At 41.3% G+C, this 27465-nt stretch overlaps 3 long non-coding RNA genes and 1 pseudogene across 3 annotated transcripts; 1 reads left to right on the top strand and 3 right to left on the bottom strand.

The window, feature by feature from the left end:
* Window positions 1-8044: 8044 nt before the first annotated feature.
* Window positions 8045-9210, bottom strand: LOC110536621 (uncharacterized). Its single transcript, XR_002475491.3, has 3 exons — window positions 9121-9210; window positions 8906-9001; window positions 8045-8829 (listed from the first exon to the last, which is right to left on the bottom strand). It is a non-coding gene; the product is annotated as an uncharacterized LOC110536621 (long non-coding RNA).
* Window positions 9211-16512: 7302 nt separating this feature from the next.
* On the bottom strand, window positions 16513-20993 carry LOC149979587 (uncharacterized; annotated as a pseudogene).
* An 834-nt stretch (window positions 20994-21827) lies between these two features.
* LOC149979586 (uncharacterized) lies at window positions 21828-23120 on the bottom strand. The gene is made up of 2 exons (XR_016484481.1): window positions 22801-23120; window positions 21828-22126 (listed from the first exon to the last, which is right to left on the bottom strand). It is a non-coding gene; the product is annotated as an uncharacterized LOC149979586 (long non-coding RNA).
* A 160-nt stretch (window positions 23121-23280) lies between these two features.
* Window positions 23281-26859, top strand: LOC149979585 (uncharacterized). The gene is made up of 5 exons (XR_016484480.1): window positions 23281-23874; window positions 23962-24138; window positions 24229-24459; window positions 24547-24830; window positions 24910-26859. It is a non-coding gene; the product is annotated as an uncharacterized LOC149979585 (long non-coding RNA).
* Window positions 26860-27465: the final 606 nt, after the last annotated feature.

The raw sequence follows: 27465 nt of genomic DNA, 5'->3' as shown, positions 1-27465 counted from the left end.
CATCCCAAGTACAATTCCTGGGATTTGTAGTGGAACCCGGTCGAGTCCAAATGGACTCCAGGAAGGTAGGGGCGGTAGCGGATTGGCCCACACCCAAGTCCGTTAAGGAAGTTCAGCGTTTCCTGGGCTTCACAAACTTTTACCGCAAGTTCATCAAGAACTTCAGCTTGGTGGCAGCCCCTCTCTCAGCTTTAACCAATTGTGGCAACGCAAGGTTTTTGTGGGGAAAAGAAGCTGAGACGGCCTTCCAAGGACTCAAGCAGCGCATCCTCTCTGCTCCCATCCTGACACTACCGACTGCGGATGAACCTTTTGTGGTGGAGGTAGACGCATCAGAGGTTGGTGTTGGAGCTGTCCTGTCTCAGAGGGGTGAAGACAAGAAGCTCCACCATTGCGCTTTCTTCTCACACCGGCTTACCCCGGCCGAGAGGAACTACGATGTGTGGGATCCTGAACTCCTAGCGGTTAAGATGACATTGAAGGAATTGAGACACTGGCTCGAGGGGGCTTCTCACCAGTTTCAAGTGCTTACGGACCACAAAAATCTGGAGTATATCCAGCAGGCGAAGCGGTTGAACTCCAGACAAGCTCGATGGTCTCTTTTCTTCAATCGATTCCAGTTTATCCTCACCTATCGGCCGGGTCGAAGAATCTCAAACCGGATGCCTTGTCCCGAATCTACGCTCCTGCCATTCGAGACGACACTGACATGCCTGTCCTTCCTGCTGCTAAGATCGTGGCCCCGATCTCGTGGCAAGTTGAGGATACCGTGAGACGAGCTCAAGCTATTGAACCGGGTCCGAAAAGAGGTCCTGCCAATCGGTTGTTTGTCCCCAAGGCAGCGAGGACCCAGGTCCTTCTGTGGGGGCACTCCTCTCGCCTCACCTGTCACCCGGGCGTAGGTCGCACCTTGGAGTTCATCCAGCGACAGTTCTGGTGGCCCACCATAAAAGAAGACGTTGTCACTTTCGTCAAGGCCTGCCCCGTGTGCTGCCAGGGCAAATCTTCTCACCTCCACCCTCAAGGACTCCTTCACCCTTTACCTGTTCCCCACAGACCCTGGTCCCATATCTCGTTGGACTTTATTACTGGCCTTCCTCCGTCCCATGGTAATACTACTATCCTAGTCATCATCGACAGGTTTTCTAAGGCGGCCAGGTTCGTCCCCCTGACTAAGTTACCTTCTGCCAAGGAAACGGCTGAATTGGTAATTAACCATGTATTCCGAGTCCTCGGCATTCCTCAAGATATGTGTTCCGACAGAGGTCCCCAGTTCGCCTCAAGGTTTTGGAAGGCCTTCTGCCAACTCATAGGGGCCTCTGCCAGCCTATCTTCAGGGTACCACCCGGAGTCCAATGGCCAAACAGAGAGGATGAATCAAGAGCTGGAAACCACCCTCAGATGTATGGCCCTTATAAACCCGTCCACATGGCCATCCTTCATTGTTTGGGCCAGATACGCGCACAACACCTTGCGCTCCTCCTGCACTGGTATGTCCCCGCACGAGAGTCTGTTTGGCTATGCCCCTCCATTGTTCCCGGACCAGGAGGCAGAAGTCGGAGGGCCTTCAGCCTTGAAGTTCGTCAGACGCTGTCGGCTTACGTGGAGGAAGACCCGTCTTAACCTCTAGCGACGAGCAATCCTGTATCCGGGAGCGTAATCATAGCCTCAAGTTCATTACCATAACGCAACGTTAACTATTCATGAAAATCGCATATGAAATGAAATAAATATATTGGCTCACAAGCTTAGCCTTTTGTTAACAACACTGTCATCCCAGATTTTCAAAATATGCTTTTCAACCATAGCTACACAAGCATTTGTGTAAGAGTATTGATAGCTGGCCTCCCGGGTGGCGCAGTGGTTAAGGGTGCTGTACTGCAGCGCCAGCTGTGCCATCAGAGTCCCTGGGTTTGCGCCCAGGCTCTGTCGTAACCGGCCGCGACCGGGAGGTCCGTGGGGCGACGCACAATTGGCCTAGCGTTGTCCGGGTTAGGGAGGGCTTGGTCGGTAGGGATGTCCTTGTCTCATCGCGCACCAGCAACTCCTGTGGCGGGCCGGGCGCAGTGCGCGCTAGCCAAGGTTGCCAGGTGCACGGAGTAGCCTCCGACACATTGGTGCGGCTGGCTTCCGAGTTGGATGCGCACTGTGTTAAGAAGCAGTGCGGCTGGTTGGTTTGTGTATCGGAGGACGCATGACTTTCAACCTTCGTCTCTCCCGAGCCCGTATTGGAGTTGTAGCGATGAGACAAGATAGTAGCTACTACAACAATTGGATACCACGAAATTGGGGAGAAAAAGGGGTAAACATTTTTTTTTAAAAGAGTATTGATAGCTAGCATAGCATTAAGCCTAGCATTCAGCAGGCAACATTTTCACAAAAACAAGAAAAGCATTCAAATAAAATCATTTACCTTTGAAGAAAAAATGTTTTTAATGAGGAGACTCAGTTAGATAGCAAATGTTCAGTTTTTCCCAAAATATTATTTGTGTAGGAGAAATCGCTCCGTTTTCTTCATCACGTTTGGCTAAGAAAAAACCCCGAAAATTCAGTCATTACAACGCCAAACTTTTTTCAAAATTAACTCCATAATATCGACAGAAACATGGCAAACGTTGTTTAGAATCAATCCTCAAGGTGTTTTTCACATATCTATTCGATGATAAGTCATTCGTGGCAGTTGGGTTTCTCCTCTGAAGCAAACAGAAAAATACACGCAGGTGGAGATTACGCAATAATTGCAACGGAGGACACCAAGCGAGCACCTGGTAAATGTAGTCTCTTCCAATGATATGCCTACAAATACGTCACAATGCTGCAGACACCTTGGGGAAACGACAGAAAGTGTAAGCTCATTCCTTGCGCATTCACAGCCATATAAGGAGACATTGGAACACAGCGCCTTCAAAATCTGGGGCATTTCCTGTTTGAAATTTCATCTTGGTTTCGCCTGTAGCATCAGTTCTGTGGCACTCACAGATAATATCTTTGAAGATTTGGAAACGTCAGAGTCTTTTCCTTCCAAAGCTGTCAATTATATGCATAGTCGAGTATCTTTTCGTGACAAAATATCTTGTTTAAAACGGGAACGTTTTTTTTATCCAAAAATTAAAAGAGCGCCCCCTATATCGAAGAAGTTAATCTTCTGCGTTCCTCACAGCGGTACCAACAACAAGCCAACAGAAGTCGCCGTCCCGGGCCTACCCTGCGCCCCGGCCAGAGAGTCTGGCTCTCCACGAAGCTGTCCCAGAAATACATTGGTCCCTTTAAGGTTGCCAGGAGAGTGAACCCCGTTTCATATCGCCTACACTTACCCAGATCCCTTAAGATTAATCCCACGTTTCACATTTCCTTATTAAAACCTGTTGTTTTTTTTCTCCCCTTGTCAAGGCAGACAGACCTCCCCCTCCGCCCCGTGTCATCGGAGGCCAGCCGGCTTATACCGTCCATCGAATACTGGATTCCCGCCGGGTGCAGCGGTCCTGGCAGTATCTGGTGGACTGGGAAGGCTACGGTCCCGAGGAGGGGGGGGAGGGGTTCTGTCAGGATTTGGCCAGGGTTGTTCCTGTTTTGGTCACTAGATGCCCCCATTGTGCTTTTTGACCCTTTTGTTTTCCCTTGTTCCCAGTTGTTATTTGCACCTGTGCCTAGTTTCCCTTGATTGTATTTAAACCCTTAGCTTTCCTCAGTTCTTTGCTCTGTGTTTGAATGTTAGCACCTGTGAACATTTGTTGCTCCTGTTGGACTCGCTTGTGGTACTCTGTTTTTGTTCTTGTTGATTTATTTTTGATTATCTTTTGAGGCTTTTTCCTGCTGTACCTATCACCTTGTGGATTTACCTTTTTGACTTGGAGGATTACCTTTGTTCTCTTGGAATTACTTTGGACGTTGTGGATTTATATTTTTGCCTGAAGAACTTTCCTTTTTACTTTATTAAAACACCGTCTCAAGTACTGCTGTGTCTGCCTCATCTTCTGGGTTCTGCCGACTATTCGTGGCTCAGTTTGCTAAGTGACTGTTTCTCACACCGGAGACCCGGGTTCGTAACCGGGTCCTGACATCGTACTGATTCCTTTACAGCTCATAGATAAACCTCCTCCGTGACTGTGTCAGACAGATGCATTGACGTTTAGGATCCCCAGTCGATGTCCACACTGGAGAAGATCAGATATCAGAAACATCCCCCACATAAATGCAGGTCTGTCCTCTGGTTCACCTCACAGGGGGGTTGTTTTTGGATGTCAGAGATCTCAATCAGCTCTATGGTATTTTCCTGAGGTCTTTGCAAAGCAAAGAAAATCTAAGTATTAAAGAGAGAATTTGGGATTTTGACAATGAAGGTCTTTATTTACTTCCCCAGAGTCAGATGCTAGTAAACATTGGCTCGCCAAACCACCTAACTTCCTTCATACTGTACGCAGAAACATATAAATGGTTTGGTTTGAAAGGACTGTATGGCTGGTTTTAGCAAGAAGAGTGATGGCTGCCAAAGGGCTCTGTCACGTTCTGACCTTAGTTTATTTTTTATGTCTCTATTTTAGTTTGGTCAGGGCGTGAGTTGGGGAGGGCATTCTATGTGTTGTTTTTGTATTTCTGTGTTTGGCCTGGTATGGTTCCCAATCAGAGGCACCTGTTTATCGTTGTCTCTGATTGAGAACCATACTTAAGCAGCCTGTTTTCCCACTATGATTTGTGGGTAGTTGTTTTCTGTCTTTGTATGTAGTTTACCAGACGGAACTGTTTCGGTTGTTTTTTTTGTTACTTTGTATTTTTAGTGTTCAGTGCTATTGATTAAAATGACAAACACTTACCACGCTGCATATTGGTCCGATCCTTCCTACTCCTACTCCTGTCAGAGAGGCTCAGATTCAGGACTTCTCTTTGATCACTTTTCTTTTCATATTAAACATAATCCACAATAAACATTAAAAGCAGACTTCAATTACTTTGGCTTTATACAGTTCAACAATACACATTTCCCATGGTAGTGTGGGTTGGTACTCATAGATGAATAAAGTCCTTGACATCTCCGCCACCCATGGAGTCAGGTGCATAGGCAACTTGAGGCAGGGGTGCATCCTGCCATCCCATCAAGAGCAGGTTAGAAAGAGCAGGTTAGGGATCACTGGGTCATGGTTGAAAAAAGTTAGAGGTTGCATGGTCCAGCTCAGGAGCAAAGGCTTACCGAGTCGGCTGCTCTGAGGGACTGAGCCTGGCAGTGTCTGAGGAGGGTTATTTCTGCATCTCTGCGAGAAGGCTTGGGAAGAGTGGTATCCTTCAGCGCTGCCCATTGGAGGTCAAGGTAAGTTGCCTCTACAAGCTCCATTCAAGAAGCATAATGGGCAGGATCTGGGATGTGGTTCTTTACATCTGTAAAGGTGAAGCTGCAGAGGGTGAGTCCTTTCAGTTCTGCAGGATCATCAAGGACCTGTGAACTTAGCTTCACCACTTGATGGCACATGGTGTCTGAGGGCATGGCCGGGGAAGTCAGAAGGCACTGTTGCACTGGAATGTGACTGGTAGGGAGATCCTCATAGCCTTGTAGGGTCCAGCCTAGTCTTGAATGGACTGCTGCTGGTCTTCCTTTTGGTGCCTAGGCGTACTGGCTTTGTGGGTGTGATCAGGTGTGTATTATCTGGCCCGATCAACAGAATAGGGTGTACTTTGCTGATAGACTGCAGGTGAGAATAACCTCGCTGCTGGGACTTCGCTGGATAGCAGTGGCATGTACTCATGGATGCCAAGGGAAGCCAGGCTTCCCCAAAAGAATGTACCAAGAAAAAAACGAATTATTTGATATTTAGTTTCTCTGTGTTTTCATAATTTTCCTTCAAGTCGCAAGAGATTGAATGTATCTCACCGGCCATCTATCTAGCTGTCTGGTCATAAGAGTAGGACATTTTTGTCACCTGTAGCATTGAATATAAGGGAAGTCAGCGAGCATTTGGCCTCCCTTGATAAAACAATAAAATAGTAGCCAATCAGTATTAAGCTAAACTGAATGAGCTCAACTGTGAATGGTCCTGGTGCACCAAAATCATGTCATGGGGAGCCAGTTTGGATTTTGCTTCACTCCTATCACATTGCATCAAGAGAAACAACTTGAATTGTTGTATACTGTTGTGTTGTTGTCCTCTGGTGGCTAGCTAGCCAGCTAGCTAAACTTGTCCCTTTCCTCAGTTAACCATGAATGGAGATAGGGATTTGTGGTTTTACTTAATTCTTCGTACTGTCCAATTATTATAATGGCGATTCTGATCCAACAATAAATACATACATTGTGCCCCTGGACTGAGAGGATGGAAGTTCAATGTGTAGCTAGATGGGCTCCCAAGTGGCACAGGGGTCTAAGGTCGTCACTACATTCCCTGGTTCAAATCCAGGCTGTATCATATCCAGACATGATTGGGAGTCCAATAGGGTGGCTCACAATTGGCCCAGCGTCGTCCAAGTTTGGCTGGGGTAGGCTGTCATTGTAACTAAGAATTTGTTCTGAACGGACTTGCCTAGTTAAATAATGGTTAAATAAATAAAAAATAGATGTAGAAGGCTAATGTTAACTAGCAAATGATGCCCATGAATGGAAGTTAGGCTAGCGAGCATTCATTTTAGACAGGTAGCTTTGGACAAAACAATAAAAGTGTGTACTGTATGACACAGTCATAGACTGTTTCATCAACATGAAAGAGAGGAAGAAGGCATTGGTATGGTGAGTCAACATGTTTTTTCTACTTGCACGAACACACACACAAAATCAGAACCATGGACAGCCACTTCATATTTAGCTTACCTTGATTGGACTAAATAGTTGTTGGTATCTTTTAGGAGCGTATGCCGATAATACAGGGCATATTATTTTGCTAATCCGCTTATCAGAAAGCTGATAGTAGTAGTATTTCCACTGAAATGTTTAACTTGCTAATTGCTAACCCTTTAGCTAACATTTGTACAACACCAAAAATCACAAAACATTGATGGCTTGATCACAAGATAACACTGTTGAAGGTAATATATTTCTTAAACGCTGTTGAATATGCCGATAATACGAGGTGCTACGCTATATGGGATTGATTATACTTTGTTTTTAAATGATTATAGTGTTTGTTGTGCTGTTTATACTGTTAGATATTTAGCTTAATTAAATGTGTTAATATTATGGTGTTTCTATTCCAAGAAAATAGAAAAGGTAGCCTATGTAGGCCTCAGGATTTCCATTAAGAAAATAAAGCGGTGTACAATGTGACCGGTCAGGAGTAGGCCAAGGCTACTAAGCGACTGCGAGTAAAGAGCAAAATATTCCAAACATTTCCACACCCTAATTGTAAGCTAACCAATATTCCCAAATGGAGATTCAGTGAAAAAAATTCATTAGCCCAGCAGTTAAGAGCATTCGGCCAGTAACCGAAAGGTTGCTGGTTTGAATCCCCGAGCCACCTAGGTGAATAATCTTGAGCAAGGCACTTAACCCCAATAGCTCCTGTAAGTCGCTCTGGATAAGAGTGTCTGTTAAATGACCAAAATGTCAAATTATGGATTTATCAACACTTGTCTCAAAGCAGCGTGAAACAGTGCTGAAATAGTTGACCACACGAGGGTAGGCTATTGCTTCAAATCCTACTATAACGATTGGAGGACTTTGGGTGTTTCAGTAAGAAACAATTTGTTGCCTTCATTAGCCTACTTTATTTCAATATATCTGTTATTCAGTGATATATTTATTCCCATAGTAATTCATTATGGATCCATCCAGATGTGGTTAGAAAACAGTGCATTTGGTGGGCTACGCAAAGAGATGGATGAAGTGAAAGTCCCTAAACTCGGAAAGAGTCTATTGTCCTGCTGATAGCCCATCAAGGGCTATATGGGATTGATTATAATTTGTTTGTAGCCTAGGCTAGTAAGCAACTGCGAGTGAACAGAAAATAATTGGCTAAAGCAATTGAATTCAGGAATTAATTAAAAATATGTGAAACATTTATTTTTATCTGCGCTTAATAGTAGAGACTTTATGGCTTTGCCATCAACAAAAAACACAGCATACATCTACAGTAGAATCATTTTATTATTGAATTCATTTTTTTTTTACTATTTCAAAATGCACTTGTTTGTTGGGCTTCTGTGCAGTGTCTTTAAATACAACGCTCCTCCTACCCTCCTTATTCATCTCCTCCTTGGCAAGAGTCCATTGTCCTGATAATAGCCCATCATGGGTTGATGGCTTCTTTTGTATTCCAATGTACTGAGTGAATGTATTAATACAGCCATTTACCATTCTCATTCTCGGAATGGAAACGTTGTGTGCAGAGTTCACAACCTGCTACACTTGTGAAAAACAAGTGTTTGAAAACATGTTTTCAAAATGCCTCCAACTGTCCATCACTACTGTAAACCGAGAACTGTATTCTAAAAAATAAAAACACATTATCTACAGTGGTACAAGTATATTATTGAATTTGATTTTAAAATAAATACAACTGTTTTAAAATGCATATGTTTACTAGGCTACTGTGCAGTCTGACAAAAACCAACAGGACAAATAGGTTTACTGTAGCCTACATAGTAAACGTCATACAAGTGCCTAATTCCTTACTTAAGTGAGAGCAGGCCATGTCCAGACTTTCTCAGTGACCTCAAGTACTCATTAGCTCTGTCTTTAATGCTTTTTTGTCTCTGGTCCAATGCATCATCTGTCGCCCGTATCTCTGCCCTGAGAGAATGTTTCTCTTTCTGTTGGTCTGCCTTCAATATCTCAAACTCGGTCTTCAAAGTGTGCACCTTCATCAGATGAGCAGAATAATACCATCCTGAGCCCCCATCGATTACAGTGGCCTATGATAGAAACAGTAGATAAATTATGAATTAAGAATTATTATGAAACACATTTTAAGAATCTAGCAAAACTCACCGCTTTCTTGGGAACCATGCGTTTTTTCGGTGAGGCCCGTTGTCTAGCCCTTTGTCCACTGATCTCCATGGATGGTTGTCGGCATGGCTGTATGCTCTTCAAACACACATTCACGTTTTTAGTACACAATTATCGATTTTAATTACACAGTATGCCTACACATTTATAGGCTATGTATTTTTTGTTATTGTGAAAATACACTGAAACAAAAATACCTTTAGTTTTGGTGATCCTCTCAGCTCCGGCTCATTTTCAAGTTTCGACCCAATGGTTCGTCTGACAAACAAAGCACTTCACATGATGCAGGCCCAGGCATGGATCGAAGCTGGCAAGACATTCAATGATGTCATCTTCACAGACTAATCAACCGTGGCCCTTGAGCAATTTGCTCAAAATTGCTACAGAAAAAAAGATCAAGCATGCCGAGTCTCAAACATCCCCTCAAACTCCATGTGTGGGGAGCAATTTCTCGCCAGGGACCAGGCCCATATTTGATGGTAAATTTAGCTATTTACAAAGCAAAAGGTTACATAAAATATTGTAGTTGAGATGTAGTTGAAATAAACATCTGCATTTTGAAAGACTTTATCATTATTTCATTTAAAAAAGCATTTAAGATGTTAATGAACAAATACTGTATATGCGTCTGTATGTGTGGTCCCGTTACTGCATCTCCTTAAAAAGTAGATGAAGAAAAAAGTTTTTTTTTTGTGTGAAATTGCTTTATCCGACATTTTGCGGTTGCAGGATTGGTGATCACCGAATCAGTAGGATATTAAACAAACACTCAAATAGTCAGGAAAAGCATAGGCCTGAGTGACTCACTCATTCCTGGCTTTCATTCAAAATAAGTTTTGTGAAAAAGTATTTGCCCCATTCCTGATTTCTTATTTTTTTGCACATTTGTCACACTTAAATGTTTCAGATCACCAAACAAATTGTAATATTACACAAAGATAAATCAAGTAAACTCAAAATGCATTTTTTCAGTGATAATTTTATTTATTAAGGGAAAAAAGCTATCCGAACCTTCATGGTCCTATGTGAAAAAGATATGGCTCCCCCTTGTTAAATCATGAATTTACTGTGGTTAATCACATTTTTAGGAAAGCAGAGTTTAATTTCACTAGCCACACCCAGGCCTGATTACTGCCAGACCTGTTGAATCAAGAAATCACTTAAATAGAACCTGTCTGACAAAGTGAAGTAGTGTTAGGGAAGATTCAGAATTTGTTGGTAACATATGTAAGATGTTTTATATTCATCAAATGTGTGTAAGTTAATTCTCATCAGAATGGTATTTTTGTGTTATTCTGTGGTGAGGGTTGCAGTATCTGTTCTATGTCAAGACTAAGTTGCATGGCCGCTGAGAGGGGAGAGGTCAAAGTGTCATCATGTGTAAACATATCTTTCACTCTCTACCTTTCCCATAGTGGGGAAAGGAAGGTTGCAGTGTCTGGAATCATTCTATGCTCCCTCTTATGTTGTTTCTATCTTAACCTATAGCCTCACCCTCCTCTCCGTGAGTTTGTCCAGGAGTTTGTATTTAGAGTGGGTTGTATCTAAATGACAATTTGATATATGCCTGTTGTAATGGAGGATTGGTTTATGGTTTGGGAAAGGAGACAAAGCTGAACGATGAGTTATGTCTATGCGGTCTGACTATGTGGGTCTTTGCTATTAAAGGAACTCAGTTGCATTGTAAGGGGGCTCTCAGAGAATTCACTGAGAGACACTGAATTTATCTGAGAGTCACAGGGTTGTGATAGAGCTCATATAATTAAAGATGGACTTTTATAACTAACTCTGACTTGTGTGTGTGGTTTGCTCCCATGATTTGGTAAATAGAGGAAATTTCCACGACATTTGGCGACGAGGATGGGATGTGAATCTTCACTCGGTGACCGTTCCTACGATCTAGGTAAATAAATCGTGCACGAGGGATCCCCTAAACTTGGGATCTCAGGGAGAACCACACTTCGGGAAACGGAGCAGATGGACCAACCTTTGATCTAAGAGGAAGCGAGCCGAGTGGATACCACATCTCGAACTGAGTTTTTTTTAAAGATAAAGGTGAGCGAACCACACACAGATTTGAAGTCGAGTTTTTTTTATTATGCCTGTTACGTATACTCTGAGCGTGAATTCCTTTGTAAGGAAGGCACCTTGGCGGCGTAAGCAGGGCCGAGTCAGAGGAGAGTAATCTGGGGGTTTTATGGACTCAAAAGATACTCTGCGCTGTCCGGTTGCCAGTGACCAAGAGCCCTCCTGACACTGAATTGATCACAGTGGGGATTTGGTGAGGTTTGTCGGGGTGAGGGGCCAGGGGGTCTGTGTGTTCTAGGTGAAACACAGCACTTGGTGAAGCCCTATTGGAAGAAGGACCTCATTCTGTGCGTCTGTGTGATTTGTCTAAGTGACCCTCAGATGTGGTGAATTCCAATTATTTTAAATGTGCTAGCCAGGTATGCCCTAGGTTTACTCTGTGTGAGTCGGACCGTTCTGTGTGAGCGGGGCAGGTTTACTCTGTGTGAGTTGGACCGTTCTGTGTGAGCGGGGTAGGGTTACTCTGTGTGAGTCGGACCGTTCTGTGTGAGCGGGGTAGGGTTTACTCTGTGTGGGCAAACCTTTTGATGTTCTGTGTGGACGTCAGAAAAGTTCTATGTGAAAAATCTGACCAATCCTGTGTGGATGATCCTGAAAGTGTGTGAGTAACTAAGATTTCTTAAATTTTATATGGATTCTGTGAATTATTTGAAATTATGATAAATGGTATGTGTGTATAAAGTAATGCTGAAAATGATTAGATACAATTTAAACCACCCATTCGTAGACGTACGTAGGTTTTGAGTTGATATCTTAAATGGATAATTTGATAAAGATGAAGTTTTTAAGCACTATTACAGTAATCTACAAAATCTGGGAAATTGAGCTCTAGAAACTGATTAGAGTGTGTCCACTTTTGGTTATTTTACCCTAACGGTGTAACTATAGAACGCATATTGGATTATCTCCGTCTGGGTGAAACATTTAAAATTAAACTGCCCTTAAGGTCTGAACATGTTATACTTTTTCTTCCCAGTATGGGAGAAGTTGCGGGATTTATTGAATAAACTGTTTTCCATAAAGTTAAAGAGAATTCGAGGGATGCTCGATGTAATTTATAATGTTGTACAAAGCCTAAGGTTTTCCATCAAGCTAATTATCATTGCGTGATTAAAGTGATGTAGTAAAGTAATTGAAATACGTTGCATAAGTAAACATAATCTACTTTTACTGTTTCCTAGTCATTAGTGTCGATTTTTTTATTTGATTGCTAATATATTCATTTGGAATTTGAGAATCATAGCTGGAGCAATGTTTGTACTATTAAAATTGGGCTATTATACTTCTGGGAATTACCGATAGTGACGTGTTTTGATTTTACTTTGTAGATGGGGTTTATATCCGGAGAATTTAGGTTATTGGCAATAGCATTAGTGGTTCAGTGGTAGAATTCTCGCCTGCAACGCGGGAGGCCCGAGTTCCATTCCCAGTCACGGCGCTGGCTGAATTCAGACTTTATGACTGTAAATAATCTATTTGTATGTTTTGCCTGGAAAGTTATGGTCGCTAGTGTTTGTATAAGGGATAAATTGAACGTTTTCAATAGATTGTTTAGGTTAAATTGATAGGCTAATTCAATTTAAAACAATAACGAAGCGAATTCTGATGCAAGACGATGTCTGTTCACTAAATTATCTGCTGGAATAATGTATTGAGAATTGGGTCGTATTTAAATTACTGTATCAATAGAGAAGACAGTTACCTAAGTTAAAGACACTCTGAATGATAGCGGGGAGAGAATGGCGATAGGAAAGTGGTTACCGAAATGTTTTTCATTCTTATAGATTGACTGACGCATGTTATAATTTTGGCGCTGTGTGTGTTATTTTTAAAGAAATATGATACATTTCATAAGTGTGGAGAGCAAAGAGAAGAGGAAGTTATAAAGTTGAGGTTTTAATCTTACGATAGAGGTAAGGGAAAAACGTTGAAATGAGAGGGGTTATATTTTTGCCCAACTGGGGGAAAAAGAAATAGGAAAGTTGAGTTGAAAGTATGGAAGAGAGTGAGTTGTTATGTTGGCTGCTCATTGTCAGGGAAAGTTGCTGGAGGCAGGTAGATTGTTGTAGAATAACGTACATTTGCGTTATTAGTTTGAATATACAATAACCTTACTCTAATTGTTTTGACCGTTGTTCAGGTCCATTTTTTTTCTGTATTTCTAGCAGCTGATTCGCTAGGTGGGCATCATAGATTTGTGGCGTTTATATTTACTGTATTAGGCTATGAGAATTGGGAGACTGGATGTATGAATCATAAAACATCGTAAGGATAGCTTCTGATTGTTATTGATTCTTGGTTTGATTGTTTAAGTAACACCAGTAAATTTGAGCAGGAAAGTTCATGTACTCTAAGGTTATGGTATGTTTCCATTATGTGGAACAATGTCAGGTCATTAAAGGTGATTGCTGGATTGAATAGTACGCCAACCTGTTGACAGAAGACTGAATGGGTATGAATGTTGAAAAGCAAGATTGGGCCAAAGACTGAACTAGTATGTTAAGTGGGGGAGTATCATAGATTTTAATTATAGTGTTGTTATAGTAGTTATATAGTGTAGTCAAAACAATTTCATGTGTTTTGGTAAATTAGCTAGGTTGAATTTGGTATTTGAGTTCCTTTATTATTTGCTTTTTAAAAGAAAGGTTGGAATCAAGTATGATGCCTTGGCACTTAAAATCAGATACCACCAGGAGCTTTTTACATCAGTAGTTGTTTTTTGAGGAACATGCAGACTGTGTTTTATTTTATTGAGATGTAAACATGAGTCACTTAGCTATTTTGTCATCTGAATCATTATAGAAGTGAGTTCTTGTGTAGTTTGTTATTTGCATGAATTTATCACTGTATCATCTGCGTACATTGGAATTTCAGACCCTGTACTGTCATGTACTGTCATGTTGTCTTGTCTCTGTCCTTTCCCTTCACCCTGTCTCCCTCTGCTGGTCGTGTTAGGTTACCTTTTCTCCCCCGCTTTCCCCCAGCTGTCCCTTGTCTCCTCTAACTACCCATTCACCCCGTTCCCCACCTGTTCCCTTTTTCCCTCTGATTAGGTCCCTATATCTCTCTCTGTTTCTGCTCCTGTCCTTGTCGGATTCTTGTTTGTTTGTGTCATTCATGTCTGAACCAGACTGTCGTTATGTTTGCTGTAACCTTGTCCTGTCCTGTCGGAATCTGCCGGTCCATCTGAGCCTACCTATGTTTGGTAATTAAAGAAGCTCTGTTTAAGTTGATTCGCTTTTGGGTCCTCATTCACGCACCGTAACATGTACAGACTAAAGGAAGTTCATTAATGGATGTGCTGAACAGTATTGACCTTTGTGGATATCAGTGGGGAAAAAAATTAAGTTTATTTTTATTTTACGATGATGAGACAGCACCGACTTTTGAAGGATTTTAGATTTGTTTTTTTACTAAATTTATATCAACAGATTGAAATTATTAGGTTGCTGATTAAGAGTTTTTTTTTAAGAGTTGATTTAACTTATCATGCATATACATTGATTTGATTAAAACTTATGATTAATGATTTGAGGTACAGTGGAATTATCATTAGGTTTGGTTTATAGTTCACGTTTGAGTTTCTGAATCAATGTAGTGTAAATGAATACTAAGTGTTTTTGTGTTTTCTTCGGGAAAATTGATATTTCACTGTCTCTCTCTGGAATGTGTCCAGGGAATATACTCTTGGGGAGAGTGAGTGAAATTGGGGCACTCACCACATTGGGATTGTAATGAGTTTTTATTTTCTGACTTTTCATTACACACGCAAATTCTTTTGCTAAAGGAATGTTCTGGGAACATGGAATTATGAAAATGTTTGGAACTAGTTGATTATTGTTTGCAAATTGTTTTATATAGTGCAAAACACTGCTTTGGAGGGTTTTGTATGACCTATGACCTTCTGATGACTTTCCGTTGTGGCTTGATCACCCGCATTGGAAAGCCATTTGGAAAATAAATGTATGGTCATTTGTAATACTGCTTTCAAAATAATTTGTGTAATTGGTAAATAGGCCAAAAGATCTCAAAAAGCAAGGCATCATGCCACGATCCAAAGAAATTCAGGAACAGATGAGAAACAATGTAATTGATATCTATCAGTTTGGAAAGGGTTACAACGCCATTTCTAAAGCTTTGGGACTCCAACGAACCACGGTGAGAGCCATTATCCACAAATGGAGAAAATTCGGAACAGTGGTAAACCTTCCCAGGAGTGGCCGGCCTACCAAAATTACCCAAAGAGCGCAGCGACCAAGAGGTCACAAAAGAACCCACAACAACATCTAAAGAACTGCAGGCCTCACTTGCAGTGTTCATGACTCAACCATAAGAAAGAGACTGGGCAAAAATGGCATCCATGGCAGAGTTCCAAGGTGAAAACTACTGCTGACCAAAAATAACAAAAGTTTGTCTCACTTTTGGCAAGAAACATCTTGATGATCCCCTAGACTTTTGGGAAAATATTTGGTGGACTGATGAGACAAAAGTTGAACTTTTTGGAAGGTGTGTGTCCCATTACATCTGGCGTAAAAGTAACACAGCATTTCAGAAAAAGAACATCATACCAACAGTCAAATATGGTGATGGTCTGGGGCTGCTTCGCTGCTTCAGGACCTGGAAGACTTGCTGTGATTGATGGAACCATCAATTCTGCTCTCTACCAAAAAATCCTGAAGGAGAATGTCCGGCTATCTGTTCGTGACCTCAAGCTGAAGCGCACTTGGGTTCTGCAGCAGAACAATGATCCAAAACACAAAAGCAAGTCCACCTCTGAATGGCTTAAAAAAACTAAATGAAGGTTTTGCAGTAGCCTAGTCAAAGTCCAGACTTGAATCCGATTGAGATGCTGTGGTGACCTTAAAAAGGTGGTTCATGCTCAAAACCTCCAATGTGGCTGAATTAAAACAATTCTGCAAAGAAGAGTGGGCCAAAATTCCTCCACACCGATGTGAAAGAGCCATTGCCAGTTACCGCAAATGCTTGATTGCAGTTGTTGCTGCTGAGGGTGGGACAACCAGTTGTTAGGTTTACTTTTTCACATAGGGCCATGAAGGTTCGGATAGCTTTTTTCTCTTAATAAATAAAATCATCACTTAAAACTGCATTTTGTGTTTACTTGGGTTATCTTTGCATAATATTTAAATTTGTTTGTTCTGAAACATTTAAGTGTGACAAATGTCCCAAAAAAAAGAAATCAGGAAGGGGGCAAATACTTTTTCACAACATGCAGGCTTAAATACACATTCTTTCTGATTGTCATTAGCATGCAGTCTCTCCTCTCGCTACAGCTAATTTTGTTTGAATTATAATAAATTAATATGTTTGTAGGGGTTGATGCATTTTTCGTAGGGCAAATCTGGTCTGTGATATTGAGTTGGAAATGTAAAACTTTAGAGTACTTAAGTATCGAATACATTGAAAGTTTGCCATTTTTTGGCCATTAGGCTACACTTTTCAATAGGACTCAATTCTGATTGACGGCAGCATCTATCGGTAGTCTAAACTGTGACACAAATTGGGGGATTTTTCATACGTAGCTGAGCAATTAGACTATCCTTTTGTAAATTAATTGTGGAAACGTTTCAGTCAGTCACTCTCCTATCGCACTAGTGTCCCGCATTAAAAATCAGCTGCCAGCTATTGTGAAAGAATACTTTCCTCTATCGCTTCAAGAGGTCTACTGTCCACCTGGTAATTTGGAGGTTCCAAAGGATAAAGCATCACCTTCAGATGGATGTGTAGATTTAGAGAGAATCCAACTGCATGCCTGCGACCAGGCACAGTGGATGACATTCTCTTACTGCACATCAATTTGAAGAAATCCAGTGATGAATGGATTGTTTTGGACGTTATTTATTTGTTGTCTAATATTAGAAGGATCTTTAAAGCGATTTGAGTTGTCAATTTGCCGCATTGCATTGTGAAATAAATATATATCTGTCTTTAATTCATGGGGTGGTTTCTTTTTAGCCAAATGTTGAATAGACATGCAGACAATTTAATTAATGCAGGGAGGAAAAGAGGAATAATAGCCTACTGTCTTTTGTCATAAAAACAATTAGGCTAAATAAATTGATATTAATTTGTTGGGTAACTGATCGGCTCTCAGAACTCATTAAGAGGCGGCTTCTATCTTCAATAAAATCATACATTCAGAAGGTTAAACCAATAGGTTTTAGGCCTGCAGTAAATCAAATTAGATTACCAGATACATTTTTCATTGGGTTATACTAATCCATATTTTCTGGGAACGTTAAAGTCTAAAAGTTATAGATGGACTTAGAAATTTGGCTGTCAGAAGTATTAAAATCAACTAATGTCAGCCTTTAAATGCTTTATTATCTAAATGTTGAAAGTGCGTGTGGGCGAGAGAAACAAAATGGTGCAGTTTGAGGCCATGTGGTGGAGAGTGATGCGGGTGCTGGAGAGGGGGGTGAGAGCAGGTGGGTCTGGGCAGGGGTTATGTAGTTGTCGTTTGTATGTGTATGAATTTGTATTGTCTAAAAATATAAAATCAAATCTTTAAAAACAAAATTATCAGCAAAAATTACAAGCTTGCAACACGCACCTGATTATTCATTATGAATAGGATGTATATTAATTTACGTTCTTCATTGTAAACACAATGTCACAAATATTTGAACACACACAACATGAGCAGATTAACTTGTTTAAAATATTTCTTTATTAAAGACAATCAGAAAGAATGTTGGTACTCATTTATTTTTGATCCAAAGACACGATAGAGTGAGTCACAGCTTTATGCTGCGAAATCGCCTACTAAATAGGCAAATATATTAAATTGCCTAAATAAAATAGTACATTTCATAAATAAATGAAGTAGCTCAGGTCTTGAAAGTATGGGAAAAATGTGTCCCCTCCCTATCCTCACTGGACTCGCTTTCATTCAGTTTCTTCTTCACATCAGCAAAGAAGGACTCGGTGTTTCAGAAACTCACTTTAATATTCAATCTTTCACACTGTGGTAAATAAAGCCAGTTTGTTATTTAGAATAATTTATTTATGTTCTTGTCACACCCTGATCTGTTTCACCTGTCTTTGTGCTTGTCTCCAACCCCCACCATCTCCCCTCATTATCCCCTGTGTATTTATACAGTTGAAGTCAGAAGTTTACATACACTTAGGTTAGAGTCATTAAATGTCAAGCTTCTGCCTCCTACCCTAGGAAATTATTTTCCACCTTCTCCGTAATCCTTAATTCTCCACCCCCTGGTTAACAAACTATAGTTTTGGCAAGTTGGTTAGGATATCTACTTTGTACATGACACAAGTTTTTCCAACAAATGTTTATAGATAGATTATTTCACTTATAAGTCACTGTATCACAATTCCAGTAGGTCAGACGTTTACATACACTAAGTTGACTGTGCCTTTCAGAACACTGTTAAGGGTGACACAATACTCAACCATGTCTTCCTCCATTCCTTGCAGGGTCTACCTGTTCTGGGGAAAAGGTATATTAGTCATCCTGATGGCACAGCCAGTTAGCACCTCGTGTGTAGAGAGTCCAGTGAATGTGTGGGTTCTGCCTCACATACTCATCAGTGCTAATAGAAGCACCTTTACCCATGTCAGGCTTGTTTCACCAATTAGTTTAATAATTTTTGTTTCTGAGTTTGGTTCCCCCATTCAACTGCACTCCCAGATTGAGGACGATAGGCACAATGGGTTCTTAAATCAATCTACAAAGCCTCTGACAGGGATTGAACAATCTCATTCACAAATTTTAGACCATTGTCAGAAGAGATTTTTGATGGCAGACCCGACCTGGATATGATCGCTCTCATGAGTGCTTTCACCACAACAGTCACTGTGGCTCTCCTGCAAGGGAAAGTATCAATCCATTTAGAAAACATGTCAATGATCACCAAACAATACTTGTTCCCCTCACAAGGGGTCAACTCAATGAAGTCCATCATTAAGTGCTCAAAATGTCCTTCATTGTTAGTCATTCAAATCAAACATTTCTTGCAGAAAGTTTCTGCAAACACAGTAAAACCTACTGTACACCAATTTTTATTTACAAGATCCACCATCCCTCCTTTTGACACATGGTCTTGACCATGTGACAATTTGGCAAGGAATTGGAAAGTACAATGGGGCATGGCTGGTCTGCTCCACTCATCCAGCCATACACCCAAGGTGTCCTTATTAGAGCATCCAGACCATGTGCGTTTCTCTGATGCATTAGCCTTTGCCTGCAGAGCAACAATGTCATTAACAGAGAAAGCGTTAGTAGAAGCAGGAACTGCTGCCATCTGTTGGAGGGGGGAATCAGAAGATGAAGCAGCCAATTTAGCTGCACAGTCAGCCTTTGCGTTCCCCAGAGAAATGTTATCTTTAGAGGAAGTATGTGCCTGACACTTGGTTACAGAGATAGAGGAGGGCAGTTGGGCAGACTGTAACAGAGACACAACAAGATTACTGTGTGCAATTTGTTTTCCAGACGTCAAAAACCTTAGAATCTCCACAGTACCAAAATAGTCACAACAGCATAACCAACCAATGGTTCCCCTTTTTCATTTCTCTGAGCAAACCCATCTACAAAAAACTCAAGGTCCGGATTGTCTAATGGGGTGTCACTCAAGTCCAACCTAAGGCTACAGTCAACTTCAATAGCTAAGTCACAGTCATGATCTTCACCGACATCTACAGTAGGGAGAAGAGTTGAAGGGTTAAGAATTGTACATTGTTTCAGAGTAACATGTGACATTATCATCAGAATCCTCTGATAGTCTAGCAATCTCGCAAGCGTTCTTTCTTGTGTAATAATTGCATGCACAGCATGGGGCACATGTGCGGTAAGAGGAGAACATGTCAAAACAGCTGCTACCGATCTCAAACCGGAAACCATTCCCCTGATTACAATATCCAGTCTTTTAGAATAATAACAAACAGGTCTATATCACACTCAATGATACTGTGTCAAAACTGCTAGCATTGTTTGGCAAACCAAGCAAGGTGTAGACATTAATGTTTGTTTCAATTTTACAGATGCCACCTAAGCCTCATTAGTCCAGACCACAACTTCACTCGCCTCCATCTTTCTCCCATAAATACAATCTGTTAACCTTTTACGACTAGGGTGCGATATTTACATTTTTGGATGAAAAACGTTCCCGTTTTAAACAAGATATTTTGTCACGAAAAGATGCTCGACTATGCATATAATTGACAGCTTTGGATAGAAAACACTCTGACGTTTCCAAAACTGCAAAGATATTGTCTATGAGTGCAACAGAACTGATTTTACAGGCGAAACCCAGATAAAAATCCAATCAGGAAGTGCCGCATTTTTTGAAAGCGCTTCATGCCAATGACTCCTTATATGGCTGTGAATGGGCTATGAATGAGATTATGCTTTCTACGTATTCCCCAAAGTGTCTACAGCATTGTGACGTCTTTTTACGCATTTACGTTGAAGAATAGCCGTAAGGGACCACATTGAGCAAGTGGTCACATGGTGTCTCCCGCAGAAAATCTTGCGTAAAGTACAGAAGTAGCCATTTTTCCAATTGCTTCTTATGAGAAACCAGATGTCAATTATATGCATAGTCGAGCATCTTGTCGTGACAAAATATCCCGTTTAAAACGGGAATGTTTTTCATCCAAAAATGAAATACTGCCCCCAGAGTTTCAAGAGGTTGTACCAATGCCTCCTGACTCTTTATTGGAAGAGTGTAAACTGTCTGCCAAGCTTTGTAGTTTAGCATACACATTGTGAGGGCAGAACAGTCATGTTATATTGTTGTAGCATTTAACGATTAGCATATTGGACACTCAAGTAGGCTGTTCACCTACTAATCTCACTGCAACCCCCTCCAGGTCTCTGATTACTACTTTGTTTTCCTTTCTGTTTTCCTTTCTGTCACATTTACAGGTGTTTCGTCAGGTGGCCCAGCAGGAACCATCTGCTTCCCAAATCAAAGTCTCTAATGGCAGAGTGTTCCTCACTCATCTCAACCAAGTTGGTTGGGTTCTCCTGAAGGTGGTTCCGGTGCTCTTGAGAAATTAATCTCAAGATTTATGCCATTCCGGATGATGGAGCAGTGCACCACACTTTCACAATGGGGAGTTAGAACACTGAGCTATTGGTAGTCTAAACTGTGGCACAAATTGACTATATTTCCATAAATTAATGAAGTTGTGAATGTTTCAGTCTGAGAGTCTCTCTTCCCTGGCACTAGAGTCCTGCATCAGGCAAAAAATATATATTGCTGGCGGGTGGTCCTGGAATTGAGAGAGAACTTAATTAAATACAATGACACACTAAATAAGGACAGTTGGCTTTACGTTTCTCTCCCTCTAAAACATATCCCCGGCTCAGGCTAAGAAACAGACGCAGACACAGGAGGCAGATAGTACGAGTCCCAGAGTTTAATATAGTTCAAGGGGAAGGCAAAAGTTAAGGCAGGCAAAGGGTCATAATCCAAATCAGAGTCAGGCATGTACAGGACGGCAGGCAAATGGTAGGTCAAGACAGGTTGTAATCCAAATCAGAGTCAGGCCGGTACAGGACAGCGGGCAGGATGAGGGTCAGAACAGGCAGAAAGATCAGAAATGGGAAGACTAAGAAAAACAAAAACTAGAGCACAGGAAACACAGGAACATGCTGGTAGGACTTGACGAGACAAACTGACAACAGAAAACGCAGGTACAGTTGAAGTCAGACGTTTACATACACCTTAGCCAAATACATTTAAACTCAGTTTTTCACAATTCCTGACATTTAATCCTAGTAACTGTCACGAACAGGCTCAAAGCACGTAACAAAAGGGAGACAACGTGGAGATAAGATATAACAAAATATATATTTATTAACTAAAGCAACTAAGGAAAATATACAATGGTGTGTTTAATCAGTAGTGTAAGTGAGTGTTTTGCATGCATGAATGTGATAATGCAGGGTGTTGAAAGTTGCTAAAGCAAACAACCCAAAAACCACCACGAAACACAACAAAATCCATAAAGGTGTCTGCATGGAGAGAGTCTCCTCCATGAATGGGGAAGTGGTGTATTTATCCTGGGACACACCGGGCCCAGGTGTTTCCCATGTAGCTGACGACCCTCCCAACTCCGCCCACCAGCATCCTAATAAGGAAACAACAAAGAGAGAATACGGCAGACAGTAACAGTAACAATCACAGTAACAATTTCCTGTCTTAGGTCAGTTAGGATCACTACTTTATTTTAAGAATGTGAAATGTCAGAATAATAGTAGATAGAATGATTTATTTCAGCTTTTATTTCTTCCATCACATTCCCAGTGGGTCAGAAGTTTACATACGCTCAATTAGTATTTGGTAGCATTGCCTTTAATGTCAATCAAAGAGGCACTGAGTTTGAAGGTAGGCCTTGAAATACATCCACAGGTACACCTCCAATTGACTCAAATGATGTCAATTAGCCTATCAGAAGCTTCTAAATCCATGACATCATTTTCTGGAATTTTCCAAGCTGTTTAAACCTCTCTGGGATAGGCGGGACAGTCGCGTCCCACTTGGCCAATAGCCAGGGAAAATGCAGAGCGCCAAATTCAAATAAAATTATATAAAAATCAAACTTTCATTAAATCACACATGTAAGATACCAAATTAAAGCTACACTCGTTGTGAATCCAGCCAACATGTCAGATTTTGCTTTCGGCGAAAGCATAAGATGCCATTATCTGATGATAGCACAACAGTAAACAAAGAGAGAGTAGCATATTTCAACCCTGCAGGCACAACACAAAACACAGAAATAAAATATAAATCATGCCTTACCTTTGACGAGCTTCTTTTGTTGGCACTCCAATATGTCCCATAAACATCAGAAATTGTCCTTTTGTTCGATTAATTAAGTCGATATATATCCAAAATGTCCATTTATTTGGCGCGTTTGATCCAGAAAAAAACAGCTTCCAATTTGCCCAACGTCACTACAAAATATCTCAAAAGTTACCTGTAAACTTTGCCAAAACAATTCAAACTACTTTTGTAATACAACTTTAGGTATTTTTAAACGTTAATAATCGATCAAATTGAAGACGGGTCTATCTGTTTTCAATACAGGACGACAACAAACTAACGCTACTTTTCTGGGGCCTGTTGCACAAAAGTAGAATTAAGACATCCGGGATAAATGACTCAGCTGAGCTCAATGAAGCCAAAACATGTGCGTCCAGGCTTAATTGGTTGCACAAAGACCAAGCCAGGATGAGCAGACACGGATTCATTAAGCCAGGTGAAACCAATCCTGGATAGGTGCGCGCTCACGGCTCACTCAAATAGACCCCGCCACAGATCACAGATTAACTGATTTACCATGGCAACTAGAGCCGCGTACTTTTCCCCGTCGGAAGCACAAATCCTCATGGAGGCATACGAGGAGGTAAAAGATATAATTAAGAAGAAAGGCAACACCGCCACAGTGATAAAGCAAAGAGAAAAAGCGTGGCAAAGTATTGCAGACCGCCTGAATGCGTAAGTAGTGCACAATTACACACTCACCGCTCCGCTGAAACATCACAATTACAATTCAAATATTTAATTCACATCTCCAAAAATGCAGTTGTACTGTAATTATGAAACGGTTAATTTTTTTTATTGAAATGCACTGCAGATATGAGTGAAATTGTGTAAAGTAACTCCATCACACTGTATAAAGCTATGATAAAATTTTTGATATTTTTACTGAAAACAAGACAAAAATACCAAGTAATTTTTTGCAGTGTGACTCCATTAAGTGTGTGTGTGTGTGTGTGTGTGTGTGTGTGTGTGTGTGTAGATTAAACATGAACGGGCCAAAACGGACATGGCAGCAGGTCAAAATCAAATACAAGAACATTCTGCAGAATGGTATGGTCCCTGACTAATATTTAACAAAGCACAAGCATATATTGTACCCAGAAGGTGCCTGCTCACACATTGTCTGTACTGTTTTAGCAGTGAAAAAGAATACCCACAGACAAGGCACGGGTGGTGGGTCACCAAAGGCTGACCTTACCCCAGCAGAGGACATGGCCTTGGAGCTAAATAAAGGCAGGCCCGTCTTAGAGGGGATCCCTGGGGGGAAAGAGACGAGCATAGGTTCCTCCCAAGATGCCACCCGCTTCATTCAAGGTATGTCCTTCCATCTCTACATGGGATACAACCACATTCATATTGAATCAATTTGGACTGTCTGACTTTGGTTTACCTATTGCCTTGCAGTGTCTGGCAGCACTGTGTTCCTGTTAGAGCCACCAGCACAAGCACCAGACGATGCTGATCCAGTGAGTACTCCATCAAAGGCATACTGTAGGCCTGGCATGTCTTGTCTACTAGCTTCAATATGAATCCGATTAAATGTGATAGGGTGAAGGCCCCAGTGCAGCAGCAACAGCACATGATGGAGACGATGATGAGGAGGAGACCATCTCTCTGGATTCCAGAAGGCATGAGGTATCATGTTAAGACTGTGAAAGTACTATTTACTCTACAATGGTGAGGAGTCCTCATCAAAATCAAAAAATCTAATTTCTTTTACAGGACCCAGATGCTATACAGTGGGAAAACCAGCCTGGCAACATAGTGCGTATTAATAAAAGGACACCACATCCTGCCAAATTCCAGCTGCGCTAATTGTATTGTGTTCACAGAGCTCACAAGCTATCAGAAAGTTGTATGGCAACCACCTCCGGTGCCAAATAGAACTGGCAGACATAGACATTCAGTACAAGAAGAAAAAGATGGAAAATCTTGCACTGGAGTTCGAAATAAAAAAGAGGACAATTAGGAAACTGGACCTTGAAATAAAAAAACTTGAGAGGGAGGTGAGATATGCCTTCAATGTACACTGTATGCTAACTGTAACACAAATGTATTAATCATTATTTTTCTTTCCTCCCCCAGCTCCAAGAAGATGACACAGCTCAAAATAAAAATTAGGTATATTCTCGTAAAGTCAAGTGAGCCATGACATATGAGCTCTTATTGTGAGCACACAGGACGGTGGCATCTTTCTAAGGTTTTTTTTATTTTCCCAGCAATCAGTACAACCAAGTCATCGTTATAAGGCATCGCCCTCTTTTGCCCACCCCCCCCAGCACCAGGTGTGGCCACTAGCCTATATGAAGGCCCAAAATTGTGTGTTCCTTTCTGCTCTGACAATGGCATGCCCATTCGTGCGAGATGTGGTGGATGAAGAAGCACTTGTGCTGAGGAGAGCCTTCAGGTGAGAAAGGGTCTTCAGGGACCGGTTGGACCCACTGGCCTTCCCTGATGACCATCTATATGAAAGATACAGGTTTTCTGCAGATGGCATCAGGTATCTATGCAGACTACTGGGTCCCAGGATTAAGCACCGCACTGCACGGAGCCATGCACTGAGTGTGGAGCAAATGGTTTGTGTGGCCTTGCGCTTTTTTGCTAGTGGAGCCTTCCTGTACTCAGTGGGGGATGCAGAACAGCTGAACAAGGCCACAATTTGCCGCACAATAAGGAGTGTGTGTCTGGCTATCAAAGCATTAGCAGATGTCTTCATCTCCTTCCCTGGCCACAGAAGACTCTGTGACATCAAAGAGGAGTTCTATAGGATTGCAGGTAAGAGGATCTACAAATTACAGGACAACTGTTAACACATAGTAGGATACTCATTACTTTGTGTGACAGGTTTCCCCAATGTCATTGGTGCAGTGGACTGCACACACATAAGGATAAAAGCCCCCTCAGGTGCCCATGAGGCCGATTTTGTGAATAGGAAATCCTTTCACAGCATTAATGTTCAGGTGAACATAACTTTTTGATATTGTCCATTGACGAACACTCTGCATTGCCAGTGATGTGCATTGATTGGTGTAATATTCCTCATCTTATGATTTCAGATGGTCTGCAATGCTGACTGTGTGATCAGCAATGTTGTGGCAAAATGGCCTGGCTCAGTCCATGACTCCAGAATCTTTCGGGCCTCTGAAATCTATCAGTGCCTATCACAAGGTAAGCCACACAACCCCTATTTATAACCATCATGGCTGTGTCAAGAATATCACTGTGTTTATGAGGTAGTAATGATGAGATTTTGTGTTGACAGGTGAATTCTCTGGTGTGTTGCTGGGAGACAGGGGGTATGGCTGCCAGCCTTTTCTCCTGACACCTTTCACAGACCCCCAGGAAGCACAGCAGGCCTACAACCATGCCCATGCCAGGACCAGGGCCAGAGTTGAAATGACCTTTGGCCTCCTGAAGGCACGCTTTCACTGCCTTCACAAATTAAGGGTCAGCCCTGTTAGGGCATGTGATATTACTGTGGCTTGTGCTGTCCTCCACAATGTGGCCTGCCTGAGGAAGGAGAGGGCCCCCAGAGTGCCACCAGCCATGGACTGGGACAATCCGGCAATCTTCCCTGATGACGACAGTGGTCGGCTGCTGAGGGACCAATATGTGTTGAATTATTTTAGTTAGTATGTGTGCTTTCAATTTTGGTTAAATATGTCCTGCGGTGGCAGAGGAATTTGGGTTTTTTTGGGTTCGTTTTTTGACGAATTTGGCCTCTTATGATGTTTGTGCGGTATACTGTGTGTAATACAAGGCTGCAGGGAGGCTACTGCATCCATTCATTTGTCTGTTCAGTTGATGTGTATGGATTTGTCCTGCATTTATTTTAGTGTGCAGACATGCAGGGTGTGTTATACACATTCAAAGGTCTGTATATGTATCATTTTGTATAATATGCTTAGATTCTGTGCTTTCCATCTTGTAGAGTCACTGTGACTTCAGTTTTGAAAGGAGCTGATGGTTTACCTGCTTTGTTTTGTCCTTATTCAATAAAGGAACATAATGTTACACATTGTGTTTTTATATTCATATGGAATGTGTATTTGTTTATATGACAGAGTACTAGGGCCACACTGAAGAAAAAGGATAAAGTCATAAATTTATGAGGCTGGTTCTTTCTGCAGAAAAGCTACATATTGTTTTTACAGTTTTGATACTTATGACAATGTGATACTTAATATTCTGGCACATCAGCATGTCTTTGTTTATGAAACCATACTGAAGTACAATTTCACGAAATGCCCCACATCTGTCATTTTAACAACTGTCCTCCTTTAAAACAACTGGTTACAATATTATGACTTGTGTTTTTTTCCCCTCTGTGGCCCTAATATTCTAGCATTTTATATATAGCCTTATAGTCTATGGGAAACTGTAAATTATCTAATGATAGCAACATCATCTAAAAATCATTTTTTATCCAAAATCATTGAAATTAATGATCACAAACGTTTAAATAACAGTGGGTCTAGTTATATGTGATAACAATGTATAGTGAGCAGTGAAATAACTATTGGTTTCCATTTGTGGTGACTGCTGACTGACATTAGGGATGAGATTAAATAGATCCTGGAATTTAGCCTGGTCTGGAGCAGGCTAGCTCCACAGAATAAATCTCCATGGTAATTTATACCA

Source organism: Oncorhynchus mykiss, chromosome 11, assembly GCF_057628025.1.
Source record: "Oncorhynchus mykiss isolate SJ-2025 chromosome 11, ASM5762802v1, whole genome shotgun sequence".
NCBI classification, from domain to species: domain Eukaryota; kingdom Metazoa; phylum Chordata; class Actinopteri; order Salmoniformes; family Salmonidae; genus Oncorhynchus; species Oncorhynchus mykiss.
Note: the sequence above shows the minus strand (reverse complement) of the source record. Positions and strands in the feature narration are given on the sequence as shown.